The sequence below is a fragment of the Ixodes scapularis genome, unplaced genomic scaffold (genome assembly GCF_016920785.2).
Source record: "Ixodes scapularis isolate PalLabHiFi unplaced genomic scaffold, ASM1692078v2 PGA_scaffold10__122_contigs__length_95168666, whole genome shotgun sequence".
NCBI lineage: Eukaryota > Metazoa > Arthropoda > Arachnida > Ixodida > Ixodidae > Ixodes > Ixodes scapularis.
In genome coordinates this window covers 9,396,697-9,409,334 of record NW_024609836.1, presented here as the reverse complement: position 1 = coordinate 9,409,334, position 12,638 = coordinate 9,396,697, and the positions used below count along the sequence as shown (strand labels likewise).

Below are 12,638 nucleotides of genomic sequence, written 5' to 3'. Positions count from 1 at the left end.
GAGGACTTTAAAACGAAGGTGAAATCTCAAGACATGTCTGATCAAATTTTTAGCCTCCAGCAACGAAAATTCTGTATTTATATCAAAATCGATGATAAAATACGCATTTTATATTATTTCGCCCTTGTTCGCGCGATCAGGTGCGGTCCTAAAATGTTGAGCCTTTGTCCGGGATCCCCTTTGTGCGTGCGGCCGACCTTTAATAACAGCACGGTCAGGCGCTGGCGGAGGCGAGTGACGGGCATGGCGACCAGAAAAATGCCACTAGAAAACTATGCATCTGACACATGTGTCTACACGAGCATGATTAAAATAGCTCGAACTTGACGAACCAACTAGCCCATCAAATACGTGTTCGGAGCAATTTAGCCAGTGCAGTACAACTGCTAGCCTAAGTTCAACGTGCATCACGCGCTGTACAGATTGACACGGGCAGTACGAGCATCTGCTCCACGTGTTCTTAGCTGCTGCAAATAGGCCCCCGATCATTCTGATCCCTAGCCAATAAAAAAAAAAAAATATAATTGCGAATGTTTGGACAGTGCGATGATGGCCATCCATATTGATCCCGCTGTAGATGAGAAAGAAATTTAGCCAGTGCGTAGGGTCCGACCGAGAAACGTAAACCGGATTTTGCGGCGCCCGCGTAAAAAAACGACGGATATCGCAGAAACTCCGCCAGAATGGCCGCACGTGCTAAACACGCGAGCTAATTACTTTCATGTCGCCTCGTCGGCTGCACGAGCGAGCGCCAGTCAAGACAGTCAAGGATATATTGGCCTCCTGCTAGGGGTTCTGCGAAAAGTAACTTGTTAGGCCTTGTTTTGGGTAGTACAAACTTTAGCGTCTCAAACTGTCATGCATGCAGAAGCGTGCCTGCTCTGGTGCGGAGCGCGAGATCACGATAAAAATACAAAGAAACAACAAAATTCGAACGCCGTCAAAGCTAAGACGCCAAGAGCGTGAGCCAACAACTGCCGTTTCACGCGTTCCAAACTAGACATGACAAAGAAAACGAAAAATGAAAGCGTCGCGACACAGCTGTTTTGACGTCACCACCCAGAGATAAGAGACGCGTACCCTAGCGGTGGTGTCATGAATTTGGCACTTCTGATCGTCTTGCGGCGTTGAGTCTGGCCAATTTCTGGCGTCCAAAGGTGTTTTTTTGTTCTTCAGCCCCAGAAAGAATTAAAAAAAAAGAACTCAACTAACGTGCCATAAGTAGTGCGAGGCTCAATCAGGTGAGCTTGTACTACCCAAAATGAGGGCTTCAGCGCAGGAGGCCTATCGTCTTGAACTAACACAGCCTCTGCAGTTAGGGTGAGACTAGTTCCTCCTCTATGGTCTTCATGTGCGCTAGATGAGACGAAGTATAGCAACCATTCATAACTAATTCTGAACTCGTTGACGCCGGATTCTGATACTTGGGCATCTCGCTCGGACCGGGTTACATTCTGGTGGATTTTCAGCGTTCTGCGATGCGTAGTTTTATTAAGCAGGCCGAAAAGTCGGCTTTAGTTTTCTCGATTGATCGTACCGCATGGTCTCAACAACAAATCGAAATGGGCGTGGGGTGGGGATTTCCCTCCCTGGTCTCCCCGGCCATCGACACCTTTCCTTTGATTGATTCGATTGCACAGCTACTACAACTGGGAATAAGAAAAATACACGAGTTTCCGAAACGTTGCGTGGGCGAAGCACCACTAGCTGGTTTGAGAAAGAGAGAGAGATAGAGAAGGAGAGAGCTTTTATTTAATTTACAAATATAGAGTGCTTGTAAAGTTCCTTGATACTTTGTTTACAAGTAAGCACATTCCGCTGGAACAAAATGACGTCATTCAGTGAAAACCTCTGCTGTGGGCCGCCATTCGCTTCCTAAAACCTGCACCGTCACGCAGTCGACGCTTTAAAGTATGTCGTTACTTGTAGAAAGCTCTTATCAAGGGACTTTATACTAACTTCCTAGTCAAGATCCTCGTCTTTGTGGCTTATTTTTTGCCTTGCCCTGCACCTGCTTGACCCCCCTCTCCCGCACATACAAAGACGCTTTTTGCCCCTCCCTCCTAGTGCTCGCTGAATTCCTGAAAGTTGTTTTCATAAAAAAGATTAATAGTGTTTCGAGCTCGAAACGTTGTGTATCTTAATTTCTCCCACGTTTTTATTTCATATTTTCATTTCGTGCGGCACGCGTTTATTTTGTCGCACTGCAAGCCGATCTGGCTAGAAGCCAGATCAGCTAGACGACCCTGTGTAATTTGTATCCAATCCAAGCCCGCCTACTGTCTGCGCAGGAAAAAAAAAATACGCGCCATTTTTTCATTGCCAACGGACGTGGCCATCGCATCCTTCATCGTGTTGTAAGTACATAGCGCTGCGATGACCGCGATAACCCACGCGTACGTCCCGTACGTAGGCGATAACAAACAGGCGATCGTGCCCGTCACGAATATAAAAGTTTTTTTTTTTTATTATAAAAGATTTTAAGCCGAGAGGCCTGGATGGGTTCAATGACAAGATTAAGTACATTGTCAAATGGGCCGATGATTGCAAGTTCTAGAAGGCACGGATATTGCTCTTGGGAGGTAAGTTTCGTGCTTGGAATCCTGCATTTTGTTATGCCGCATTTCGCAGTCGAAACGCTGCGATTCTCTCGGTTCACGATGCATGACAAGATGGTAGCGTGCGATTCAAACCACGAAATTATAAGCAGTGAGAGAGTGCAGGCGAGCTGGTAATTAATCGATATCTTGTAAACCCTGAGAGTGGGAACGATAAAAAAACGGACGAAAACAACAAAATCTCAAATGAGATTTTGTTGTGTTCGTCCGCTTTTTATCGTTCCCTATCACAGGGTTTAGAAGATAACGAAATTACGTTTGCACTTCGTGTCTACAAAGTGACATTCACTGTCTAGTACTGAGGTGACAAGATCCTTGTGTTCTGTGTTGTGGGCATGCGTTTTCCTAACTTCGAAAATGACCCCTTGCTCTGGTAGCTTCTTTTTCTCTTTTCTTTTTTTTTTCTTTCTGGCATATCCAGGTTTTGTTTTGAATCATGGTGGCATTGAAACATAGTGCGACAGTGATAAAACTTCTCAGCCGATGCATTTCTCGAACTTAGGCTGTATGATACATGCAAGTCTGCTTCGATAATTTCTAGCTTCTGAAGAGGATCTTGAAGCCAAACTTGAGACTGGGAGTTTACGCGTCCGGAAGGTAATTTCGTCTGATTCCTCCGAAGAAGAGCCAGCTGCACTTGAAAAAGAAAACACGAAGACTAAGAAGGTGAGTACTAGCTGTTTAATGAGACCATGAAATTATTAATATTTGGCTTAATACCACTAGGGACACATCTTTGGCATGCAGCAAATACAGAATATGTATTAGACTTGTTAGTTGAAGAAGTGGAAGAGATTCTCAAAAAGTGAGTCAGATGTGAATTCTAGCACATTTTAATCCTGCGATTCTATTTTGCATTATTATTTTGCCTCAATGATATAACTAAATGCAAGAAAAGATGAAAAACAACTGCTCAGTCATGACATCCATTCCAGCACTTTCGGGTGACCAGCATGTGCTGCCTGTGGGAGCAGGCATGTTAAGTCATGCAGAAAATAAATAGCTACACGCGAATGGGTGTTTTTTTTTCTTTTCTGGGGAGCGCTTAACTGGTGACTTCAGTCAACTACCGTTGACGTCGGGACCCATCCACAGGAAGCTAACTGGGAAAGCCCATCACCGCAAACGAACTGCCGTTATCATGTGTTACCTTGTTTCAAACAAAGAAAATGGGATCAATAGCATTACAACAGAAGGTCAAAGCGAGGTAAAGGACGGCCTATAGTTCTTCTGATTTATTTCTACCATCCTGCCCTATCGTGAATGATCTCCGAGCTTGAGTTTTTATTTTCTAGAATTCTCTCCCATTTTTCACTCAGGCCACAGTGACAGAGGAACAGATGATAACGGTAGTTTGTTTTGGGTTGATGGGCTCCCTCTTGTCCCCTTCACATGAACAAGTCCTGACGTCAGCAGTAGATTAAGTGTATGTCACCAGCAAGCTCTCTTCACGAAAAAATGCCCACCTGTACAATGCGTGCCTCGCATATGAAGTCATGTACAGTATGTGCCTCGCATATGACGACGTATGACATACCTCTTCGATCATTCCATATTGTGATATTTGTGCTGTAGAATATCAGCTGTCGCATACCAAAAATGTCCTTTGGAAGCATCTTGTTACGTCAGTACGAGGCATCTTTTACAAACTTGCAATTCGGGTGGAGATCAGGCCATGGCACCCCAAGTGGTTAAGTTTAGAATTACACGGATGAGGACAACCAATACAATGACTCAGCGCTCGGCTGACATAACCGAACGCGGACTCAGTTGGCTGGAGTTCGTGTTCCCCGGGGGGGGGGGGGGGGGGGGGGGGGGAGGAGGATCTCTTTTGTTACCACTCTAGCCTGCTCGAACAATGCAGCTGGCACGGTGCCCAGCTCAGCACAAAAGCCAAAGTGGGTGAAGCTCGCATTTTCTCATGACTGCTTTTGCGAGGTTTGGCGCTTTACGTCGCTTCGTTTATTCTTAGTATTTGACACTGTGCCCCGCACTCTATTGAAGGTGACATGGACATATTCAAAAGGCCTGTGTGCATGTGTACAGGCCCTGTGTTGAGTAAACACAGAGTGTGGGGACAGCAAATGGGTCAGAGTGCCCCCTGTAGTTCGACCTCCTCAATAGTCTGCTACAGGTTAAGACTGCACCAGAAGCTCAGTCTCCGGCACGCATGCTCACTCCCCTTCGTCGTGTTTTGACTGCCCATACATGCTCTTTTTACGAGACATCAAAATGTCATCAAGGGTAGAACAGTTGCGCTGAGGGCAGAGCTTTTTGTGCGGTCTTAGCCTTTTCCTGACGATAGTTATATTCCTGCGGTGCACATTAGCATGTGTGCGACGTTGCAACATTTTCCTCAGACTTTTCTGTCAAGCGTGCATAGTTTGATGCGCACTGAACTTGCGAGTGTGAGCACACTTTGCTTCACACAAAGACGACATTGTGATGCCACCGCCTTAAAAAATAGACATGGCCACAGAACCACGACATAGGCATAAACTACAGCAAAAATTTAAGCCAAATATGAACTTGCCACATTAACATTAACAGGCAGGCAAGCCACCAACAGGTGCAAAAGGCAAACTGCCAACACGGCGTTGAAAGCTCAAAGAAGGCTTGCGGCAAGAGTGGAGACTAATTGTGGTGGCCGCACCGAGAATTATGAGCATCAGCACTATATTTTGAAAGCTACCTTTGGGCAACTCTGTGCACCAAATCGAAAAATAATTTTGATATTCGTAGTCTGCAATTCAAGGTTTGTTTTTCTGGCAAGCAGAACCACCTCAGTTTTGCTTTTAAAGAGGAAAGGAAAAGGCAAAGTTCATGTATGTGACAAGATACATTGTGACACAAAGGAAGATGCATACCATGTGCACACTAGAATGTGGAGTTCTATTACACTTATGTAATGTGTCTATTAGATAAGAACATGTCAAATTTGTTTTCCCTTTCTCTTGTAACATGCTCATATGGAAAGGCCTTTAGGTATAATGAAGTGAACAGAGTCCTCATTTCCCTGTTGTATTGTAAGAATACAACATGTTAGCTCCTCAATGGGCCATCACTTCCTAATTTTTAATCAGAATGGATAATGCTGCCCCGTGGGAAAAAGGGGGATTTTGATGACCAGTACCTGCTATGTCGTAATACGCCCATTTCAATCTAAGTAAATAAGTCTGAAACACAAGTATAACATATAAGTCAACACTTCTCATTTTCAGAAACATTTAAAGGAAAAGCAAGCTTCGGCAAGCAAAGTGGACCTCAATGAAAAGGGTGGAGCAGAAAAAGAAGAAAATTGCTGCCAATCAAGAGCCAAAGAAGATCGACATTGGGGAGTTTGAGGAAAAGTACCGAAGAGCTGAGCGCCACATTGGACGAATGGAAAAACAGCTGCACGAAAAGGAGAACCAACTTCGGGAAAAAGAAAAGGAGCTTATTCAGCTGAGAAATCTCAACTTCAAGCTGCAAGAGACTGTTATAAAGAAGATTGAACACCTGAAAGGTATGATGCAAAAAAGTCTCCTATTTGCGACAATAGAGTGATTGCGTGTCTTGTTTCACAGCCCCTGCTGCAATGGAGTCCCCTCCTGCCCCTGCTGACCCCGTCCGCCTGCCCTTGCTGCACCAGCCACCCCCTGCCCACGACGCTCTGGCCCACGGCGCCCTGGCCCACGGCGCCCTGGCCCACGACGCCCTGGCCCACGACGCCCTGGCCCACGACGACCTGGCCCACGACGCCCTGGCCCATGACGCCCTGGCCCACGATGCCCCAGTGCTCAATGCCCTAGTGCCCGCTGCAATGGCTCCTATCCCGGTGCTCAGACACAACTGTCTCCCTGCAATTCAACATCCTGCCAGGCATGAAGTTGAAAAGATACTTCCAAATTGATAGTTACTTTTCAATATGTTCACATGCTTTTCAGCCGGTTTTTCTTCCAGATGGAACGCAATTTTGAACATAGTATGGTTTCTGTAATCGTGGCTGCCTTCAAAATCCACACAAAAGATGTGTGACTGACTGAAACTCACATAATGCCATTATCTTTTTAACAGGCTCTTTGGAGATTACTTTTCATGTTGCAAAACACAGTGTGAACCTCTGAGGTGTAGCATGCCCACATGAGGGCACGCTGCACATAATGTGGGAGTGAGGGTAATTTACATGGGAAAAATAGATCCGTACAACAATTAACTTGATTAGAAAGCTGTTGCTTATGTTCCTGATTGTGACTCTTTGGATTTGCATTATAAATTACTTTGCAGGTGGACATTGGACAGGGAGTTCTTGTAGACAAGGAGGCATGGGACAAGGTGTTGGTGAAGAAGAAAAATGCCGTCCATGTCAAGGAAATGGCAGTGGCTGTGTTTGGTGATTCAGTCCTCATGAAGAGTTGTGTGCTGGGTAAGCACAGTTTCTCTTTTTGTGTTGTCTACCTTGTTTTGTGGTCTGCTGTTTAAGTACCTCACAACAAACATTAACATATTGTGCTTTAAAGACATGTTTAAAACTATTGACACCCCTTAGGAAGAGAAGTTGTAGTATAAGGGTTGTTTGATAAGTATGGTAAAAAGCTAGTTAAACACATTTCTTCGAGACATAACAACATTATTTCTCAATGTAGTTCCCATTGAGCGCTGTACATTAAGTTCAGCGAGTTTTTAATTTTTTCTTTTTCTTGTAAAAGTAGGTTTTCCTAAGGGGTAGAAATTGGTTCAGAACCAATTCGAAGCATAATTCTCCCCATTTTTCCATTTTGACGTTCAATTTTTGAAACCCATCATGCAGCAACAATTTCACTCATTGTCTTGGTGAATAAGCAGTCTGGTACCCGACACGCATGCAAGTTTTTCTTGTTCACTTTTTGTGCGGGTCATTGTGCATTGGTTCATTTGAACCAGTCCACAATGGAGCAACAAATGAATTGTTGCTCCATCTGATAGAAATTTACCAAACTTGTCAAATGACCCTCGTATATTGAAACATGAGGAAACTTTGCAAGGCATAAGTTAACATAAACATCATGCGCAGGTGTATATCATCATTATTTTTTTTTTCGAGGAAAACACGCCCCCAAGTATCCGAACCGTCCACCGAAGCAGGCTCTGTGTCCACACAAAATAGGGGTGATGCGAGGTGAGTGACATACTATGGCCTATACCTCGGAGGACACGTTATTCTCGCAGTCAGCAGCTGTTTTGTCCTATGCGCTCGGCATTACATTTAGTAATAATAATGATAATAGTAATGTTTATTTTCCATTATAAGATGGTGGCGATCAGGGAAAAAACCTGTCAGGTACAGCTTGACGGGTCCCTGACCGCCTACAGAAAGCAGCAACAAAGCCGGAAAAAACGATATTTAAGAGGAGAAAAAAAATTGTACAATGATTGTCGCTATCACACATTTTAAAACAAATTTTAGATTTTTTTCCCCTTTTTTACATTGAGGCAGGACACACAGCAGAGATAAAATTATGCAAAAACTAGTTACAAAGATTACAAAGAAAGAAAGAACCTTCAGCTGCTAGAGAAAAAAGATGATTTTGCTTCTCTTAGGGATACCTTATCCCAATCTATACTTTTAGTCTTATACGAATTGAATACATTGGGGAGAGTGTATTTAAGCATTTGTTTGCCATAGTTTGTTCTTGGTGTAGCCACCTCCCAACATTCAGCACCTCGGGTAGGGTAATTATGAACATTTTTTGATAAGTTTCCAAGATCTGTTAAAAACGTTGAGTCTTTAAGTTGCTCTACTTTAAGGCTAGTGCTAAGCCTATAATCATAAAGTGCATGCGCGTTTAATACGCGAAATTTCTGAAATAAGCCAGCTGTGTGAAAATCATACGAGACGGCAGCTATAGCCCTCAGTGCTTTTTTTGCAATACATGCAACTTTTCTAGGTTTGTTAAAGTTGTTGTTCCCCAAACTAAATGGCAATAATTTAAGTGAGAATAAAATAGAGAATTGTATATTAATAATTTAACGCTTGTTGGTAAAATATAACGATGTCGATTTAACATGCCCACAGTTTGGGATAGCTTTGGAATAAGAGAGTTTATATGACTTTCCCACGACATATTTTCCAGAAAACATGACACCTAAGAGTTTAAAACAATTCACGATCTCGATTTTGGTTGAATTCAAAACTATCTCCTTGGTAATGGTAACGAGTTTATTTTTAGGACGAAAAAGCACGGCTTTGGTTTTATTTACATTTATTTGTAATGCGTTGTAATGACTCCACGTTTGTAACCTAGACAGGGCCAGATTCGCCATATCGAATAGGTCAGGATCATCTGCAGAAAACAGTATGCTCGTGTCATCAGCATAGTCTACAAATTTTGCGCTTACATTAATATTGACTATATCATTCACGTACATGTTAAAGAGGAAGGGGCCCAATACACTACCCCGTGGTACACCAGAAGGAATAGGTTTGATAGTGGAAGAATTCCCATTGATATAAACATATTGTGCTCGATGCTTCAGATAAGATCTTATCAGCTCTAAAGCGTGCCCTCGAATTCCATACTTATCTAACTTAGATAGTAAAATTTTATGATTGAGGCAGTCAAACGCCTTGGCGAAATCTATAAAGACTCCAAGAACCATATTTTTGTTTTCAAAGCCTTGTAAAATAAATTCTTTTAAAACAAGTAAGGCAGATTCTGTCGACTTGTGTTTTATAAATCCATACTGTGATAGAGTTATCAAGTTATACTTATTTGAAAATTTAGTCAAACGTGTATGAAGAACTTTTTCGAGCGCCTTGGAAAACACTGGTAATATTGAAATCGGCCTGTAGTTTCCATTTTCATTTACATTTCTTTTTCTGTGCAATACTGAAACTTTGGCAATCTGCATTCGCTTAGGAAAATTTCTTGTAGATAGAGAGATATTAAATATATGAGTTATTACAGGTGCTAACAGATGAATAACACGTTTTACCGGTCTTATCTGGATGCCATCGACGTCACAGCTAGAACTATTTTTAAGCTGAAGAAACACGCTTATAATTTCTGGTTCGACGACGGGATCTAAAAATATTGAATCACATTTCGTTTATCATTTAAAACCAAAGGAGTTTCGGTTTCAGTAGTACCCAGAATATTTACAAAATGTTCGTTAAAAGCATTTGCCAGTGAACATCCAGTAAGTTCAGTACCATTGCACAGATTTTTTTCAATTGAACTGAAGGGGCGATTACGATAAAGAAGATAATTTAGTTGCTTCCACATTATGTCAGTGCGTCCTTGTGTGGCCTTGAACAAATCAAAATGATAACGCGTTCTGGCGCGCTTTAGTTCTTTTGTCAGGTTGTTGCGATAGTTTTTAAATACCTTAAGGTCCCTCTGGTCCTTGGATTTTATGAATTTACCATATAAAGCGTTTTTTATCTTAATTTTACAGAGTAAATCTCTCGTTATCCAAGGCTTCTTTATGCGTTTGTTTGTTTTCATAGAAGTGAAAGGAAAATATGTCTTATACAGTCCAAGAAATAACTCTATAAAAGTGTTATAAGCCCCGTCAGCACTATCCTCACACAGTACACGGCTCCAATTTGTATTTCAAACAGGGGTCTGAAAAGCGTTGAGTCGATCTAAAGTTATTTTTTGTACTAATGTCCGCTCTGTCCTACAATTTTTTTTTCGGGAATCTTTTGAGAGAAATGAATATCGGGAGGGTGGTCACTCAGATCGCAAACAATGACGCCAGCTTTTATATAATCGACTAAGCTGTTTGAAATAAACAAATCAAATAATGTTTCAGATTGGAGAGTAACACGTGTAGGCCTATTAATAACATTTGCACAACCATATGTCCTGATTAGCGAATCTAAACTTTTTTTAGCTACGGTTTCCGCGCTCATATCAATATTAAAGTCTCCACCACAAATTACATTACATTTTTCTTCATTAACAAAAGCCAAAAAAGACTCGAAAAATTTTAAAAACGATTCAATGTTGCCGTTTGGTGGTCGGTACACCACAGCAAAGATATTCTGTTTTATTGCGTATACACATCATTTCGTAATCTTGAGTGATGCAACTATAATCACCTATTACTTCACCAGAAACACTTTTTGTCAAAATGGCTAAGCCACCACCACGTTTCTCTTTACGATTTATGTAAAAAGAGTGGTATGTAGGGAGTTGTAGTACGTCAGTTTCTTCAGTGTACCAGGTTTCTGTAAGCATGATGACATCGAAAGAAAAACCAAATTGATCGGAAAGTAGCTTGCTTGCTTTCTGATTTTGTGAGCTCATCACGCACGAGGAGGTAATGAAAGGCCCAATTATCTTATGATGAAAAAGAAGCGGGCTCTAGTTTAGTTTTAAAGGGGCAGTGAAGATTTTTTTCTCTCAACACGGTTATCACATTAAGCTGGAAGTATTATAATTCATTTCGTAGTACAGAAAAGAAGATATTCCATATTAATTGCATGCACGAAATAAAATGTATTGGTTATTTCATCTCAAAAATGGACATGCAAGAAGAATGCCATGTACATGTTGTGCGCTATAAGGGGGTGCAAACCGCAAGTGTGGCCAATTTTTCCATTTCAAGTTTTGGACCCTTGAGGCAACCAGGCGAAAACTGATTTTCTATCTTTTAATCTTCACCATTACGTGCAACTTATTTGGGTACTTCACAGAACAGGGCTTACTATCATGAATTAAAAATGCAATTATTTATTGAATAAATACTTCTGAAAAATTTGGTCAATGTCTTCTCTTGTACAATATTTCGCCAAGTTTGGAAAGCTCTTTTGTGTGCCCTATTTGAGATTTCTTAACATGTTTTATATTTTGGGAAACCTCGTAATCTTTTAACAAATTTAATTATCTATGTAAGATACAAAAGAGAAGCAGCAGAAACTGGCAATCGCTTGTTCGGGCTAATAGTGTCACATTCTGTACATGGCTCCCACGCAGACGTACCGGGTTTAATGCTTGGGGCCGGACACATGGGAGCCATATGTGTTGGCCACGCATGCTGCAAGATTTTAAAATATTAAATAGCAATTAATTATGATGATTCTTGATACAAATTCCGTCACAATGACATAATAACAAGTTCATAATCTTTTTTTTTTTTTTTCAGATGTCTACCAAGCCCGGCTGGAATCTCAAGGTATGCCACGGAAGTATGCGGAAGAGGCTAGGAGCAGCGTCACGAAGTTTATTAACGAGAAGATTGGCGATCTTCCAATGCAGGAGAAGGGAAGGTAACTTCCTCATTTATTGCATATTGATAAACTAAATGAGCGCTTTTCTTCTAGTGTTTTTTTCTTTTTTCCTTAGACAAAGTAAAGTGCAGTTACTGAAAAATCAGTTTAAATTGTCTGTTTTTAAATGCACAATTTCTCGATATAAACGAATTCACAAATGCAAGCTAGGTATCTTGAAACTCGTAAATAATGTGCCCTTCAAGTAGCTTGAGGTCCCATACTAGTACCATAGGACATTGGTGATGTGACACAGCTTGGCATGAATAGGAACACTGGATCTCAGTCGTTCTTGGGATGCTAATTTCTGTCGCCTGTTTTCGTTCTAGGCTGCAAGATGCTGCTATTGACGCTGCCCAAGAGGAGCATGCAACCATGGGCAACCATTAGTTTGGACATTTTATTTGTATTAAGCCTGACTCAAACTAAAAAAAAATCTTTTTTGCCCTATTGGAAAAACGTACAAGAAACAAACCTGCTGCATGTACAGTTCTGGTATGACACCACATAATTTATTTGTGTTATGTATGCAGCTAGTTTGGTTTGGCGTTCTGCATAACTGGAGATACCGGCACCGCTATGGCTCCGGGTCTGTCTATACTGGCAGCCAGTTTGCTTGCCGATATGATTCGGTGTGGCTGGTATGATTTTGCGTCCGATGACGTAGGTGACCGCCTTCTTTCCAACAAAACGCTTATACCACAGGACCACCGGTATAACTAAATCATACATGCAGAAAGACGACCGCCACCTTCCAAAAAAACGTCCATCGGTCACCACCGGTA

General features: G+C 41.8%; 1 pseudogene; it reads left to right on the top strand.

The window, feature by feature from the left end:
* The first annotated feature begins 2,376 nt into the window (after positions 1–2,376).
* LOC115321656 lies at positions 2,377–12,243 on the top strand (annotated as a pseudogene).
* Positions 12,244–12,638: the final 395 nt, after the last annotated feature.